General features: G+C 47.3%; 1 long non-coding RNA gene across 1 annotated transcript; it reads left to right on the top strand.

The window, feature by feature from the left end:
- Positions 1 to 352: 352 nt before the first annotated feature.
- LOC115203454 (uncharacterized) lies at positions 353 to 6,242 on the top strand. Its single transcript, XR_003880167.1, has 2 exons — positions 353 to 2,800; positions 3,114 to 6,242. It is a non-coding gene; the product is annotated as an uncharacterized LOC115203454 (long non-coding RNA).
- The last annotated feature ends 11,760 nt before the right edge of the window (positions 6,243 to 18,002 follow it).

The following is an 18,002-nucleotide window of genomic DNA, read 5'->3' as shown; positions in this document are numbered from 1 at the left end:
CAACTGACTAGGTTGTCCAACTGACCCAGTCTAGTCAGTGGCTTGGTGAATACAGGGCCTGCTGAACTAAACACAAGAGAATATGCGGCTGGTGGCACCTTAATTGGGAAGGACGGGCTCATAGTGATGGAATGGAATAAATGGAATGGTTTCAAACACATCAAATACATGATACCATTCCCCTTTCCCTTACTTACATAGATATAATGTATGTACATCACAGGAGGCTGGTGAGGGGAGGACTGCTCATAATGATGGCTGGAATGGAGTGAATGGAATGGTATCATGTGTTTGAAACCATTCCATTTATTCCGTTCCATCTGTTACTATGAGCCCGTCCTTCCCAATTAAGGTGCCACCAGCCGCCTGTGACATACATACAGTACTTACACACACATACATTGAAAGACCTGTAAGTACTTTGTTATTGCATGTTAACAGAGGTGCAGTTGACATGTAATACATTCAAATGGTAGTTTGTAGTCTGAGCATGTAGATCTGTAGGGGACTATTCAGATAAAGTGGGACTGCATATTCTCTTGTGTTTAGTTCAGCTTTACAGTACCCCGGTCTAGACCCCACAATGAGCTTTACAGAACCCCAGACTAGACCCTCAGAGCATTACAGTACCCCGGTCTAGACCCTCAATGAGCTTTACAGTACCCCGGTCTAGGCCCTGTATTCACCAAGCCACTGGCTGGCCACTCACTAGACTGGGCCAAGAGACCTAGGTCGTGTTCATTAGGCACCAGATGGACTGAAACAGGTAGGGACTACTTGAACTTATTCAATAAGAAACACTCATTTTCTTTTTTCTGTTGCAACGTTTGAAAACTTTTTCCGTTGTGTGCTTTAATGAACATGACCCTGGTTTCTTCTCTTAGGGACAAACCGTAACTTGATGACTTGAGATAACGTGAATTTCGCATTGACATCAACCCATAAGCTAAGTCTTGGTTCCACGTTTGGATCTCAAGTTAAGATTTATCCCTTAGTTCCACGATAGACTAGGTGTACTTGCATTTTGTTGCTGTTTTTTGTTGATGTCATTGTCATTTTTTGGCGGTTGTTGTTATTTAAAACTAGCCAGGAGCCGTTGTAAGGTACTGTAGTTCTACATTGAAATGATCAAGCTAACGATAGGAGACCCACTATTTCCTAGGCTCACCTGAAGGCCTTGGACAGCCCATGTAGCATCCGTCTCTCTCTTGAGGATCCAATGTTGGAGACAGTGCAGTGGTTGGGGTGTAACTTAAGAGAAGATTAGATGTATCTTAAGTTACTTTTGTCCTACAGTTAACCACATACAGTGTATTCAGTACTGTATATGTGAGTGGAATCCACAACCCAGTGTCGTTAACACCTTACTCCAACTACGCTCCATGAACCAACTGAGCTATCTCAGTGAAGCAGGTTGCAGCTAGATTGTTAGGTTCGTTGTAAAACAAAAATCCCTGTGTCATGTGTATGTCTGTTGTCCTCCCTTGGTGCTTGAGGTGTGCATTGTCATGACGATGTACCAAATGTGACATAAACTAGTCTCTGGTTTCAAACTTTACACTTACTCCAAACCTGGTGCTTGTTAACATTTCCACACATCATCAAACTTGAAATTGGTTTTAACTATTAAACAATCATTCAAACACAATGTGAGGCTTACACCGATTTCAACAGCTTGCCCTTGTGCATGAGTGTGACAAAAGTAGACGTCACAAACATCAACATGTAAACATGAATGGAGGCAGCGTTATGTTTGCTACAAAAGGATGGTGCAGTAGATAACTGACTGTAAATAATGTACAGTTAGTTATCACAGACATTCTTTATCCAAAAATGACTCGAGTTGTGTTCACGTTTTACAGATTATGACTTAAAGGGGTAATCTGCAGTTATGTTCACGTTTTACAGATTATGATTTAAAGGGGTAATCTGCAGTTGTGTTCACGTTTTACAGATTATGACTTAAAGGGGTAATCTGCAGTTGTGTTCACGTTTTACAGATTATGATTTAAAGGGGGAATCTGCAGTTGCTACATACATTGTTTGATTTATAAATGAGCTCAGGTCAACTGTCTTACCCCATCAGAACCCCAAATGCTTGTTTTACTCCACAAACACTATAAAGCCTTGAAACATGGTTAAAATGAGCAGTTTCATATCATGGATGGTCAGTCCTTGCATCCATAGCTCGGTCTATGAATTTGAGAGTAGTTACATTTCTCCAGACCTTTTGGATTGTTTTAACTGCTGATTGACGCTTTAATCACTTTCCAAGGGTATTACGTAACATTCAGCTCTGTAGTGTATATCGATGTCACTGGCCTAGTTCTCTTGGTTCTTGGAGTTGGCTGAAGCAGAAACAGATCTAGAGTTACCAGGCTATGTAGTGTATATCTATATTTCTGGCCTGGTTCTTTGTGGTCTATGGAGACCACCATGACTAATCAGTTAGCCCCCAGGTAGAGACCCTGGCCCCCAGGTAGAGACCCTGGCTCCCAGGTAGAGACCCTGTCCCCCAGGTAGAGACCCTGACCCCCAGGTAGAGACCCTGGCCCCCAGGCAGCCCCCAGGTAGAGACCCTGGCTCCCAGGTAGAGACCCTGACCCCATGTAGCCCCCAGTTAGAGACCCTGTCCCCCAGTTAGAGACCCTGATCCCCAGGTAGAGACCCTGACCCCCAGGTAGAGACCCTGACCCCCAGTTAGAGATCCTGACCCCCAGTTAGAGATCCTGACCCCCAGGTAGAGACCCTGACCCCCAGGTAGAGACCCTGACCCCCAGGTAGAGATCCTGACCCCCAGGTAGAGATCCTGACCCCCAGGTAGAGACCCTGTCCCCCAGGTAGAGACCCTGACCCCAGGCAGCCCCCAGGTAGAGACCCTGGCTCCCAGGTAGAGACCCTGACCCCCAGGTAGAGACCCTGACCCCAGGCAGCCCCCAGGTAGAGACCCTGGCTCCCAGGTAGAGACCCTGACCCTCAGGCAGCCCCCAGTTAGAGACCCTGTCCCCCAGTTAGAGACCTTGACTCCCAGGTAGAGACCCTGGCCCCCAGGCAGCCCCCAGGTAGAGACCCTGGCTCCCAGGTAGAGACCCTGACCCCCAGGCAGCCCCCAGTTAGAGACCCTGACCCCCAGGTAGAGATCCTGACCCCCAGTTAGAGATCCTAACCCCCAGGTAGAGATCCTGACCCCCAGATGGAGACCCTGACCCCCAGGTAGAGATCCTGACCCCCAGTTAGAGACCCTGACCCCCAGGTAGAGATCCTGACCCCCAGTTAGAGACCCTGACCCCCAGTTAGAGACCCTGACCCCCAGGTAGAGATCCTGACCCCCAGTTAGAGACCCTGACCCCCAGTTAGAGACCCTGACCCCCAGTTAGAGACCCTGACCCCAGGTAGAGACCCTGACCCCCAGGTAGAGACCCTGACCCCCAGTTAGAGACCCTGACCCCCAGTTAGAGACCTTGACCCCCAGTTAGAGACCCTGACCCCCAGGTAGAGATCCTGACCCCCAGATGGAGGCCCTGTCCCCCAGTTAGAGACCCTGACCCCCAGGTAGAGACCCTGACCCCCAGGTAGAGATCCTGACCCCCAGATGGAGACCCTGTCCCCCAGTTAGAGACCCTGTCCCCCAGGTCAGTAAGCCCCCAGGTAGAGACCCTGGCCCCCGGGATGCCCCCAGGCAGAGACCCTGGCCCCCAGAAAGCCCCCAGGCAGAGACCCTGGCCCCCAGGCAGACCCCAGGCAGAGTCCCCAGTATTGGGATAAGAGCTGATATGGGCCCAAGTCAGAACAGAGAAAACAAACAGCCCAGCTCTCAGAGCTCCTGAGTCCCACATTCCCAACCCTTCAGAGCAGGGAACCATTAATCAATCAAACAATCTAACATGGTACTGTTTACCTACGTGTTCAGAACATGTAGGACAGAGGACCACCCTGGCAGTACCGTGTGTGTGTGTGTTTGCATGCGTGTGTGTAATCGATGCATGTCTCTGTGGTACGAGCCGTCAGTGGTGAGATCTTCATTGAAAAGGTCACACTGTTCACACTTTGAAGACAGACTTGTAAAGAAAACATCACGGTTAAAGACATGCTCCAGTACTTTGTGAATAAGAAAGTATTTTGTAACCCTCCCACTTTGGACTGGATGTGTCAATGTGTAGTTCATACATGCATAATCTATGAGCAGAATTACTGTCTTGCCTCAATTAGGCAGAAATTCCTAGTTAGAAGCTGTGCCAAGCCATTTTCCTGACATTTCCCCCCTTGTGGGCCAGCCTCCTAGCAATTTGAGTTCTAGCCAATAAGCTTCAGCCCCTCATATTTGAGTGACAGCTAGCAAGATGCGTGCCCAGTTATTCAATGAGGTTGGAGGGTGGGCCCAACGGCTCAGTGGACACAGCAGAGAAATAGCACGAGAGAGAGAGAGAGAGAGACACAGAGAGAGAGACACAGAGAGAGAGAGAGAGAGAGAGAGAGAGAGAGCAATGATGTGGTGCACATATCTGCACGTACTGTATGTGACTTAGTACGCAATTTTCTGGGACCACTTATGGCTCGTGAATGCTACTTTCGGAACTACTGGCTAAAAAGTATACAAAACTACCGGAGAATCTCTTTTAACAGCTGAGACCGGCCCATAGAGTTAGACAGATGGCACATATGTGCATCGTTGCCATAATGGCTTCTGTGACTGAAAAAGTCCCACCAAGTTGACTACTTCAAAAGGTGTAACTCCTCAATGGTGAGGTGATGTCCATGCTAAAATATGATTTATGGCAAGTGGGCCCTCTATAAAACTCTATGGCCTGGCCTGCAATTGAATGATACTGGTTACGGATAGAGGGGCCGAGGCATGTGGGTCTTGTTTCAACTCTGGTACCTACAGGTAGAATATGATACCATTCCAACTTATGCCTAGACCCTGTAGTTGTGGCTATGGAGACCCTGTGGTTGTGGCTATGGAGACCCTGTAGTTGTGGCTATGGAGACCCTGTGGTTGTGGCTATGGAGACCCTGTGGTTGTGGCTATGGAGACCATGTGGTTGTGGTTATGGAGACCCTGTGGTTGTGGCTACAGAGACCCTGTGGTTGTGGCTACGGAGACCCTGTGGTTGTGGCTATGGAGACCCTGTGGTTGTGGCTATGGAGACCCTGTGGTTGTGGCTATGGAGACCCTGTAGTTGTGGCTACGGAGACCCTGTGGTTGTGGCTATGGAGACCCTGTGGTTGTGGCTATGGAGACCCTGTGGTTGTGGCTATGGAGACCCTGTGGTTGTGGCTATGGAGACCCTGTGGTTGTGGCTACGGAGACCCTGTGGTTGTGGCTATGGAGACCCTGTGGTTGTGGTTATGGAGACCCTGTGGTTGTGGCTATGGAGACCCTGTGGTTGTGGCTATGGAGACCCTGTGGTTGTGGCTATGGAGACCCTGTGGTTGTGGCTATGGAGACCCTGTGGTTGTGGCTATGGAGACCCTGTGGTTGTGGCTAGAGAGACTGTGAATATACCATACAGGTGCAGTGGGGATGACTCCTGTTAAAAAGGAGGCTTGACCTCAAGTGTGGGATCACATTTCAAAGTTCTGACCCCTTTCCGTTGGTGTGTGTGTGTGTGTTGAATAGAGGCCTCAGTCCTGGCTCTCCAGACAGCCTGTGGGGTTTGAATGGTGCTAACTGACGACATAATTCACTACTGTGGAATCCAGCTTTGTTTCACGTTCTCTGTATTGTGTGTTTCTGTTGTTGTTGTTGCTGTTTTCCCATATGTAATTGTGGATTAACATTTTTTAATTATTTAATACAGAAAGGTAGCTGCTTTTTTATGAGTAATTGTTGCAACCTTCTTCAACTGCTATGTTACTGATATAGTGCAAATATGCTTAAATATTCCTGTACTGTATGTTATTGTAGTTGCACATATGTTTGGTACATAAATTGCCACTACATGTATTTTATGGTGCTGATTCAGTTTAAAATACGTTTTGAACTGTTAACACTTAAATAAATGAATGTGTTGTTTTACAGGGATTTAACCATTTGAGTTTTTTTGTTAATGTGCCTTACAGTCATTCTATACCTGTACTATTATACAGTGATACTCCAAGATTCACAGACAAATGTGACCTTAACAGAAATCTGAGTACAAATCTGAATGATTGGAAATATATATATTTTTAAAGTCTACTGCAAGTTGATTCGTTTTGTTTTTGACATAATAAAATGTGATTTTACATGGAGACTAAAATGATGTTATGTTTCTGAAATTGATTTTCTTATCCTCTTTTCTTGTGTTGTTAAAACTGCTGACTTTAGAAACAGTTAAAATGGGTTCATGCAGAACCAACCAGCTTCTGCAGAATTCTAGGGATGAAAGCTTCCGCAGAATTCTATGAGAGAGCGTTGGCCGAAGTATTGAATGAGAAAGCTTCAGCAGAATTCTAGAACAAGAAAGCGTCAGTCAGATTCTAGACATGAAAACTTCAGCAGAATTCTATGAGAGAACATTGGAAGTTTTTAATGAGAAAGCTTCAACAGAATTCTAGACATGAAAGCTTCAGCAGAATTTGACTAGAATTATACAAGACAATGTTGGCAGAATTCCATAATGATACATTTTGGAAAGGAGCATCAACAGACTTTTAGTATGATCACGCCTGGGTGAGCCTGTTTTCATAGTCAGTATATTTCGATATTCAGACTGACTGCTCACTTCAGCATCACCATGAATATATTCAGTAATAGAGTCTGCAGAACGGACATAAAAAGATGGCTCTAAAATCCAAGGTATTTATCAAAATCCAACATGGTGAAATCCAACATGGCAAAATCCAACAATGTGCCATTTGTATTCCAAATGATACACCCAATATGTCTGCCAGTCCACCCAACACAGTTCATGTATAGCACTAAATGAGAATGTCTGTTCTAGTCATTCTAACTCTATACTAGGGCCACTTGCTGGGTTAGAGGATGACGATTGGCCATCTGGCTTGCTCTCATTAATGGTTCTCTCCCTCTCTCTGTGATGAGTGGAGATGTGAAACGAGGAGATAAATCTCAGGACACAGTAAAGGTTGGAGTGCGTTCCAGCCGCTTCCTGTGCACTTTGACCCCTCCCTCCATTAGGACCTGCTCCACGGTTTTCATATATTTTATCATCCACTGGCTCATTCCACAGCCTCTTCCTTCTCCTTCTCTCTCTCACTCTCTCTCTCTCACACACACTCAGGTTGACAGGTTGAAAAGTGGCGATTAAAGTTCTGCATGTCAGACTTGGTCTCTCTCAGGAGTGGATTGGGAGGTTTTCTTTCCAGAGGCTCAAGGAAATGTCTGCTGTTTCAGAGAGACTCTCCTCATTGGCAGATCGTACCGTTAACCATTATAGTAGCCAGAAGGGGTTAGTTGTTAAAACACGGTGCTGTGGCCACAAATGGGTAGTACAAAGAGAGAGTACCTGTGTGTGTGTGTGTGTGTGTGTGTGTGTGTGTGTGTGTGTGTGTGTGTGTGTGTGTGTGTGTGTGTGTGTGTGTGTGTGTGTGTGTGTGTGTGTGTGTGTGTGTGTGTGTGTGTGTGTGTGTGTGTGTGTTTTCAGAGTGCTTCACTTGACCACGATGCCATCTTGCTCCTTCCGTCTTATAGGCAGAAACTCAGACAGGATGTACCAGTCCTGGACTTTCTGACGGGTCGCCCCCAGGTGGTGAAGGTAGGAAACAGCATCTCCACTTCGCTGACCCTCAACACTGGGACCCCCAGTGCTCAGCCCCCTCCTGTACTCCCTGTTCACCCACGACTACGTGGCCATACACGCCTCCAACTCAATCATCGAGTTTGCAGACGACACAACAGTAGTGGGCTTGATTGCCAACAACGACGAGACAGCCTACAGGGAGAAGGTGAGGGCACTCGGAGTGTGGTGCAAGGAAAACAACCTCTCACTCAACATCAACAAAACAAAGGAGATGATTGTGGAGTTCAGGAAACTGTAGAAGGAGCACCCCCCTATCCACATTGAAGGGACAAATCAAATCAAAGTTTATTTGTCACGTGCACTGAATACAACAGGTGTAGAATTTACAGTGAAATGCTTACTTACAGGCTCTAACCAACAGTGCAAAAAAGGTATTAGGTGAACAATAGGTAAGTAAAGAAATAAAAACAACAGTAAAAAAACTGTGAAAAATAACAGTAGCGCGGCTATAACAATAGCAAGGCTACATAGAGGCACCGGTTAGTCGGGCTGATTGAGGTAGTATGTACATGTAGATATGGTTAAAGTGACTATGCATATATGATAAACAGAGAGTAGCAGTAGCGTAAAAGAGGGGTTGGCAGGTGGTGGTTGGCGGGACACAATAAGGATAGCCCGGTTAGCCAATGTGCGGGGGGCACTGATTGGTCGGGCCAATTGAGGTAGTATGTACATGAATGTATAGTTGAAGAGACTATGCATATATGATAAACAGAGAGTAGCAGCAGCGTATAAGAAGGGTTGTGGGGGGTGGGGGCACACAATGCAGATAGTCCGGGTAACCATTTGATTACCTGTTCAGGAGTCTTATGGCTTGGGGGTAAAAACTGTTGAGAAGCCTTTTTGTCCTAGACTTGGCACTCCGGTACCGATTGCCATGCGGTAGTAGAGAGAACAATCTATGACTGCAGTGGCTGGGGTCTTTGACATTTTTTAGGGCCTTCCTCTGACACGGCCTGGTGTAGAGGTCCGGGATGGCAGAAAGCTTAGCCCCATTGATGTACTGGGCCGTATGCACTACCCTCTGTAGTGCCTTGCAGTCGGAGGCAGAGCAATTGCCGTACCAGGCAGTGATGCAACCCGTCAGGATGCTCTCGTTGTTGCAGCTGTAGAACCTTTTGAGGATCTGAGGACCCATGCCAAATCTTTTTAATTTCCTGAGGGGGAATAGGCTTTGTCGTGCCCTCTTCACGACAGTCTTGGTGTGTTCGGACCATTCTAGTTTGTTGGTGATGTGGACACCAAGGAACTTGAAGCTCTCAACCTGCTCCACTACAACCCCGTCGATGAGAATGGGGGCGTGCTTGGTCCTTCTTTTCCTGTAGTCCACAATCATCTCCTTAGTCTTGGTTACGTTGAGGGATAGGTTGTTATTCTGGCACCACCCGGCCAGGTCTCTGACCTCCTCCTTATAGGCTGTCTCGTCGTTGTCGGTGATCAGGTCTACCACTGTTGTGTCGTCTGCAAACTTAATGATGGTGTTGGAGTCGTGCCTGGCCACGCAGTCGTGGGTGAACAGGGAGTACAGGAGGGGACTGAGCACGCACCCCTGGGGGGCTCCAGTGTTGAGGATCAGTGTGGCAGATGTGTTGCTACCTATCCTCACCACCTGGGGGCGGCAGAGCAGCGGAGAAGGTGTAAAGTTTTAAGTTCCTCAGCGTACACATCACAGACAAACTGAAATGGTCCACTCACAAAGACAGTGTGGTGAGGAAGGCGCAACAGCGTCTCTTCAACCTCAGGAGGCTGAAGAAATGTGGCTTGTCACCCAAAACTCTGACAAACTTTTACAGATGCACAATCAAGAGCATCCTGTCGGGCTGTATCACAGCCTGGTACGACTTGTGCACTGCCCTCAACTGCAAGGCTCTCCAGAGGGTAGTGTGGTCTGCACAACGCATCACCGGGGGCAAACTACCTGCCCTCCATGACACCTACACCACCCGATGTCACAGGAAGGCCAAAAATATCATCAAGGACATCAACCACCCAAGCCACTGCCTGTTCACACCACTACCATCCAGAAGGCGAGGTCAGTACAGGTGCATCAAAGCTGGGACTGAGAGACTGAAAACAGCTTCTATCTCAAGGCCATAAGACTGCTAAACAGCAATCACTAACTCAGAGAGGCTGCTGCCTACATTGAGACCCAATCACTGGCCACGTTAATAAATGGATCACTAGTCACTTTGTACAATGCACTCTAAATAAAGCCACTTTAATAATGTTTACATATCTTATATTACTCATATCACATGTATATACTGTATTTAAACCATCTATTGCACCTTCGCCTTCACTTACATGTACATATTCTCATTCACCCCTTTAGATTTGTGTGTATTAGGTAGTTGTTGGGGAATTGATAGATTACATGTTAGATATTACTGTTAGATATTATTGTTAGATATTATGGCAGTGTCAGATCTAGAAGCACAAGCATTTCACTACACTCACATTAACATCTGCTAACCATGTGTATGTGACAAATACAATTTGATTTGATTTGATTTGCTCTGATCAAAACGTCCTGCAGGCTCTAGTTTTGTCTTATCTTCATTATTGTCCAGTCGTGTGGCCGAGTGTGTCACGATCCTCGTATTCTCCCTCATCGGAAGATATATCGAAATCACTCAATGACCAATACGCAGCAGGTTGACTGTTCCACATATTTATTTTAGATAGGAACGACAAAACAAAATAAATACGCAAAGGAGAAAGGTGACAGTTTCACAGGTGAAACGAAACACAGTGCAAATACAATTACCCACAAACATCGTGGGGGGAAAAGGAACTTAAATATGATTCCCCAATCAGAGGCAACTAGCGACAGCTGTCTCTGATTGGGAATCGACATAACCCAACATAGAAAATAAACTATAGAAATGCCACACCCTGACCAAAATAGAAGAGTTCACCTGGTCAGGGCGTGACAGTACCCCCCCTCCAACGGTGCGTACTCCCGGCGCACCAACCTAAAGTCTATTAGGGGGGGGACCCGGGTGGGCGCCTCACCCTCGGTGGAGGCTCTGGCCCCGGGCGTGTTTCTCCCCCTGCCTCCACCCTAGCCCTACCCCTCTGGCCCGGACTGGACCACGGTGGAGCGGCATGCTCAGGCTCCGGAGCAGAGCCGCCGACCGGAACAGGACTGATCACCGGTGGACCGGACACAGGCCGTGCCAGACTGTGGACACGCGCCGTGGGCCTGGTGCGGGGGACAGGGACGGGCCGGACAGGACCGGGGACACGCACCACCAACCTGGTGCGGGGAGCAGGGACGGGCCGGACTGGCCTGGGGACACGCACCACCAACCTGGTGCGGGGAGCAGGGACGGGCCGGACTGGACTGGGGACACGCACCACCGGCTTGGTGCGGGGAGCCGGGATGGGCCGGACAGGACTGGGGACACGCACCACTAACCTGGTGCGGGGAGCAGGAATGGGCCGGACAGGACTGGGGACACGCACTACTAACCTGGTGCGGGGAGCAGGGACGGGCCGGACTGGACTGGGGACACGCACCACTGGCTTGGTGCGGGGAGCAGGGACGGGCCGGACTGGACTGGGGACGCCTGGCAGCTCGGGACAGTCTGGGCAGTCTGGCCACTCCGGCAGTTCAGGGCAGTCTGGCCACTCCGGCAGTTCAGGGCAGTCTGGCCACTCCGGCAGTTCAGCGCAGTCTGGCCACTCCGGCAGTTCAGCGCAGTCTGGCCACTCCGGCAGTTCAGCGCAGTCTGGCCACTCCGGCAGTTCAGCGCAGTCTGGCCACTCCGGCAGTTCAGCGCAGTCTGGCCACTCCGGCAGTTCAGCGCAGTCTGGCCACTCCGGCAGTTCAGCGCAGTCTGACCACTCCGGCGACTGTTGACTGACGGGCAGCTCCGACGACTGTTGACTGACGGGCAGCTCCGACGACTGTTGACTGGCGGGCAGCTCCGACGACTGTTGACTGGCGGGCAGCTCCGACGACTGTTGACTGGCGGGCAGCTCCGACGACTGTTGACTGGCGGGCAGCTCCGACGACTGTTGACTGGCGGGCAGCTCCGACGACTGTTGACTGGCGGGCAGCTCCTGCCCCGTCAAACAGCCCTTGTGCCCCCCCCTAAAAAAATCTTGGGGATGCCTCTCGGTCTCCCTAAACTCTTCCATCGCCCTGGAAATGCTCCTCCTTAACTCGGCCCATGTCCATCCCTCCTCTTCGTTCCTCTGCTGCTTGGTCCTGGTTTGGTGGGTAATTCTGTCACGATCCTCGTATTCTCCCTCATCGGAAGATATATCGAAATCACTCGATGACCAATACGCAGCAGGTTGACTGTTCCACATATTTATTTTAGATAGGAACGACAAAACAAAATAAATACGCAAAGGAGAAAGGTGACAGTTTCACAGGTGAAACGAAACACAGTGCAAATACAATTACCCACAAACATCGTGGGGGGAAAAGGAACTTAAATATGATTCCCCAATCAGAGGCAACTAGCGACAGCTGTCTCTGATTGGGAATCGACATAACCCAACATAGAAAATAAACTATAGAAATGCCACACCCTGACCAAAATAGAAGAGTTCACCTGGTCAGGGCGTGACAGAGTGCTGCAAGGAAAGACCTAGTTAAGCTGCAGCTGGCCCAGAACAGAGCGGCACGGCTTGCTCTTCATTGTAATCAGAGGGCTGATATAAATACTATGCATGCCAGTCTCTCTTGGCTAAGAGTTAAGAGGAGAGACTGACTGCATCACTTCTTCTTTTCATAAGGAACATTGTTTTGGAAAATCCCAAATTGTTTGCATTGTCAACTTACACACAGCACTGACACACACACACTTACCCCACCAGCCATGCCACCAGGGGTCTTTTCACAGTCCCCAAATCCAGAACAAATTCAAGAAAGCGTATAGTTTTATATAGAGCCATTATTGCATGGAACTCCCTTCCATCTCATATTGCTCAAATGAACAGCGAACCTGGTTTAAAAAAACAGATAAAGCAACACCTCACGGCACAACGCCTCTCTCCTATTTGACCTAGATAGTCTGTGTATGTACTGATATGTACCCTGGCGCCCTCAAAAGCCAGGGGGAGGGAAGAGCGGGAGCAGACGTGACAATGTGCTCCTGTGTCCTAGTGTTTTCTTGTTAGTTTAGTAATAAAATAACCAAAACTGGAAACTTGTCTTCAACCATCATTCCTGCATTCTTACAGATGCACAATAGTGGCAACATCACTCCTCAACCTCGCCTAAGATACAGTTCACCCTAGTCCTTTTCTTTATGGTCCTTCCAGCCGGATCTGATTGCTGTCTTCTTCCGGACACAAAACAATCTGGTCTATGGCGCACACAAGGAACAAAGAGTATGAGGAAAGCTCTCACACCTCATAGAACTGCAGGCACAACCCATCAGACTTCAGCACAATGGTGCAATCCTGATGCACCTGGTTCAGCCAAAACCCCCTTCCAGAACAAGCAGTCTCTCCAAACCTTCTTACCGGCATCCCCCCCTCAACCTCCTCATGCCCAAGTAACGACACCAGCCATCCATGCCTCCACAGCAAAACGACCTGAACAATTCCCTGGAGCCACCCTGGCTCCGCGTCCAGGGGCCACCCTGGCTCCGCGTCCAGGGGCCACCCAGGCTCCGCGTCCAGGGGCCACCCAGGCTCCGCGTCCAGGGGCCACCATGGCTCTGCAAACAGGAGCTGAGCCGGCTCCGATCCCTTCAAACCACCTTCCTGTTGCTAACGTGCCAGCCACTCCTCAACCCAGCCTAAGATAGTCTACCCTAGTCCTTTAACAGGCATTATGCATTACACACACACAGGGAGGAAGGTAGCTGTTTCTTTCTACAGTGTATATATCCCCAGTGGAGTAGATCTGGTACTGTTTCAGTTCTGTAACTGTAATCCCAAAGGGCCCGTCTGTGAATGGAGATATCTGAGGACGTGTTCTTTGTAATGTCTGGTATGGAATAAATGGAACAGTATCATAAGCATTGAAACCGTTCCATTCTAGTGATTACGATGAGCCCATGCTCCTTGTGAACACAGTTAGCCTGGGTTCCCATGTGTTCCTGCTTAAGGGCAGAACTACACTGAAAATGTTGTTCCGGCAGCATTGTTTGCAACCGCTGAGTCGGTGGTGTACAACAGAGGAAGCTCGCTGCATTGATTTAAAACTCAATTCATTTATTTCAACTTTGAAATCCATTTCTATTCATCATTTATCTTAATATATACACTTTAGCAGATGCTTTATCCAAAGTGAGTGACAGTCATGCGTGCATACATTTTCATATGGGTTTTTCCAGCAGGAACCAAATCCGCAATCTTTGCTGAAGAATTTTAAACAAATGTGCAAAATCAGGTGGAAATAAATAGTAAAACAAAAAGTGACGGAACCCAATTGAATTTGTATTGAATTATTCTAGAATGTCAATGTCTGCGTCGCAAATGGCACTCTATACTGTTATTTCACCAGAGGCCTATGGGCCATGATCAAGAGTAGGGCACTATATAGGGAATAGGGTGCCATTTCGGGTGCTGGCAATGGCTCCTTTTGTTGGCCTGTCTAATATAACTGGACAGGTGTTGTAATAACGCTTGGTGGTATTGATCATCTCTCCATGTAGGCGGTGCTGATCAAAACTGATGGCGATTGATGTGGCTAGGGACTGGGTTGTTCCTCTCACTCTCTCCAGACTGCTATGTGCATGCGTGCCTGTTTGTGTGACAGACAGAAGCTGAATTGTATTCAGCGTGGTGGAACTCTCCTGTCTACTTCCATTAATGTCCCTATCAGATGTAGATGCCCCCTTAACCCTTTCCTTTCATTTTTTTTTCACCAGTCCGTGGTGCAGGTCTAGGATCAGCCTCCCCCTCCCACAATCCTCACCTTAACCATTAAGAGGGGGAAATACAAAACTGACCCTAGATCAAGTTTCTAGGGGCTACTTCACCCTAATCCTTTGTTCAGCAGCATATTGTTCATAATCCTCCTTCCTGTGCATCAGGATCCACCTGACTGTGTCTGGCTGCGTTTAAACAGGCAGCCCAATTCAGCTCTTTTGACAATTATTTGCATATCTAATACCTAATATCTTTTACCTAGGATCCTAACATTTGACCTAATGTGTGAACAGCGAATCAGATGTTTTATCTTCTGATTTATACCTCATACAAACTCAATCCTCTGTCTGGATGCTTAGATCCCATTTGATTTTCTCAGAAGTGTTTTTTTTGCACAACCTGCCATTGCCATGACAACCACCCCAAGTTTAAAGGAACAGTAAAAGGAAATGAGCATCGCATCTTTGTGCTACTTCAGAGGCTACATCAGTGTGAATGTGGAAATCTGCTATGTGTCACATGTAAAACTGTGTGTGTACAGTCAGAAAAAAGATCAGATTTGTGTCTGTGTCTGAAGGTGGGATAAAAGGTAAGGGAACTATTTTAGCACAGCTGGGAGGAGACATTTACCAACTAGCCCCTACACACACTGGTGAGGACACACACACACACCCACAGAGGTCCTGGCAGACAGCTTGGGATGGTCATATGCCATCATGATACTCAGTGAGGAAATTGGCCCTAGATTAGAGAAGCTGACACAGAGGGCAAGAAGGAAGGTCACTTCACTGGAATCGCCCACACACAGCAGTGTGTGCATGTGAGAGATTGTGTGTTTGTGTGTGAGAGAGATTGGGAGTGTATGAGAGAGAGATTGGGAGTGTGAGTGTGTGAGAGAGAGATTGGGAGTGTATGAGAGAGAGAGAGAGAGAGAGAGAGAGGGAGATTGGGAGTGTGAGTGTGTGAGAGAGAGATTGGGAGTGTATGAGAGAGATTGGGAGTGTATGAGAGAGAGAGAGAGAGAGAGAGAGAGAGAGAGAGAGAGAGACAGAGAGAGAGAGAGATTGGGAGTGTATGAGAGAGATTGGGAGTGTATGAGAAAGAGAGAGAGATTGGGAGTGTATGAGAGAGAGAGAGAGAGAGAGAGAGAGAGAGAGAGAGAGAGAGAGAGAGATTGGGAGTGTATGTGTGTGTGAGAGAGAGAGAGAGAAAGAGAGAGAGAGAGAGAGATTGGGAGTGTGTGAGAGAGTGAAAGATTGGGAGTGTGTGAGAGAGAGAGATTGGGAGTGTGTGAGAGATTGGGTGTGTGTGAGAGAGAGATTGGGAGTGTGTGAGAGAGAGATTGGGAGTGTGTGAGAGAGAGATTGGGAGTGTGTGAGAGAGTGAAAGATTGGGAGTGTGTGAGAGAGATTGGGAGTGTGTGAGAGAGAGAGAAAGAATGGGAGTGTGTGAGAGAGAGAGATTGGGAGTGTGTGTGAGAGAGAGAGATTGGGAGTGTGTGTGTGAGAGAGAGATTGGGAGTGTGTGTGAGAGAGAGAGATTGGGAGTGTGTGTGAGAGAGAGAGATTGGGAGTGTGTGTGAGAGAGAGAGATTGGGAGTGTGTGTGTGAGAGAGAGATTGGGAGTGTGTGTGAGAGAGAGATTGGGAGTGTGTGTGTGAGAGAGAGAGATTGGGAGTGTATGTGAGAGAGAGAGATTGGGAGTGTGTGTGAGAGAGAGAGATTGGGAGTGTGTGTGAGAGAGAGAGATTGGGAGTGTGTGTGAGAGAGAGAGATTGGGAGTGTGTGTGAGAGAGAGTGATTGGGAGTGTGTGTGAGAGAGAGAGATTGGGAGTGTGAGTGTGTGAGATAGAATGGAAGTGTGTGTGTGTGTGAGAGAGAGATTGGGAGTGTGTGTATGTGTGTGTGTGTGTGTGTGTGTGTGTGTGTGTGTGTGTGTGTGAGAGAGAGATTGGGAGTGTTGGTGTGTGTGTGTGAGAGAGAGATTGGGAGTGTTGGTGTGTGTGTGTGAGAGAGATTGGGGGTGTTAATTTGTATCTTTAGTTTCTATGTGCTCATTGTTTCTGCAGTGCTTGGTTTCCAGGGTTTAGGCCGGGTATTTAACCACTGATTTTAAAAAGGGCTTCATTAAAAACATCTGATTTGATCCATGCTGTCAGGTCTCTGAGCTAACTGACAGACGTTCTGTCATTGGATTAACTAATCCTTATATTAGAGCTATAATACTGAGGTCCTCTGAGCTAACTGACAGACGTTCTGTCATTGGATTAACTAATCCTTATATTAGAGCTATAATACTGAGGTCCTCTGAGCTAACTGACAGACGTTCTGTCATTGGATTAACTAATCCTTATATTAGAGCTATAATACTGAGGTCCTCTGAGCTAACTGACAGACGTTCTGTCATTGGATTAATTAATCCTTATATTAGAGCTACAATACTGAGGTCCTCTGAGCTAACTGACAGACGTTCTGTCATTGGATTAACTAATCCTTATATTAGAGCTACAATACTGAGGTCCTCTGAGCTAACTGACAGACGTTCTGTCATTGGATTAACTAATCCTTATATTAGAGCTACAATACTGAGGTCCTCTGAGCTAACTGACAGACGTTCTGTCATTGGATTAACTAATCCTTATATTAGAGCTATAATACTGAGGTCCTCTGAGCTAACTGACAGACGTTCTGTCATTGGATTAACTAATCCTTATATTAGAGCTATAATACTGAGGTCCTCTGAGCTAACTGACAGACGTTCTGTCATTGGATTAACTAATCCTTATATTAGAGCTATAATACTGAGGTCCTCTGAGCTAACTGACAGACGTTCTGTCATTGGATTAACTAATCCTTATATTAGAGCTATAATACTGAGGTCCTCTGAGCTAACTGACAGACGTTCTGTCATTGGATTAATTAATCCTTATATTAGAGCTACAATACTGAGGTCCTCTGAGCTAACTGACAGACGTTCTGTCATTGGATTAACTAATCCTTATATTAGAGCTACAATACTGAGGTCCTCTGAGCTAACTGACAGACGTTCTGTCATTGGATTAACTAATCCTTATATTAGAGCTACAATACTGAGGTCCTCTGAGCTAACTGACAGACGTTCTGTCATTGGATTAACTAATCCTTATATTAGAGCTACAATACTGAGGTCCTCTGAGCTAACTGACAGACGTTCTGTCATTGGATTAACCTCTACGGGCCACGGGGGCAGTATTGAGAATTTTGAAAGAAATATGTGCCCATTTTTAACTGCCTCCTACACCAACTCAGAAGCTAGGATATGCATATTATTAACACATTCGGATAGAAAACACTCTGAATTTTCTAAAACAGTTTGAATGGTGTCTGTAAGTATAACAAAACTCATATTGCAGGCAAAAACCTGTGAAAAATAGATAAA

Source organism: Salmo trutta, chromosome 12, assembly GCF_901001165.1.
Source record: "Salmo trutta chromosome 12, fSalTru1.1, whole genome shotgun sequence".
In the NCBI taxonomy this organism is placed as follows: Eukaryota; Metazoa; Chordata; class Actinopteri; order Salmoniformes; family Salmonidae; genus Salmo; species Salmo trutta.
This window is presented reverse-complemented; position numbering and strand designations above follow the sequence as displayed.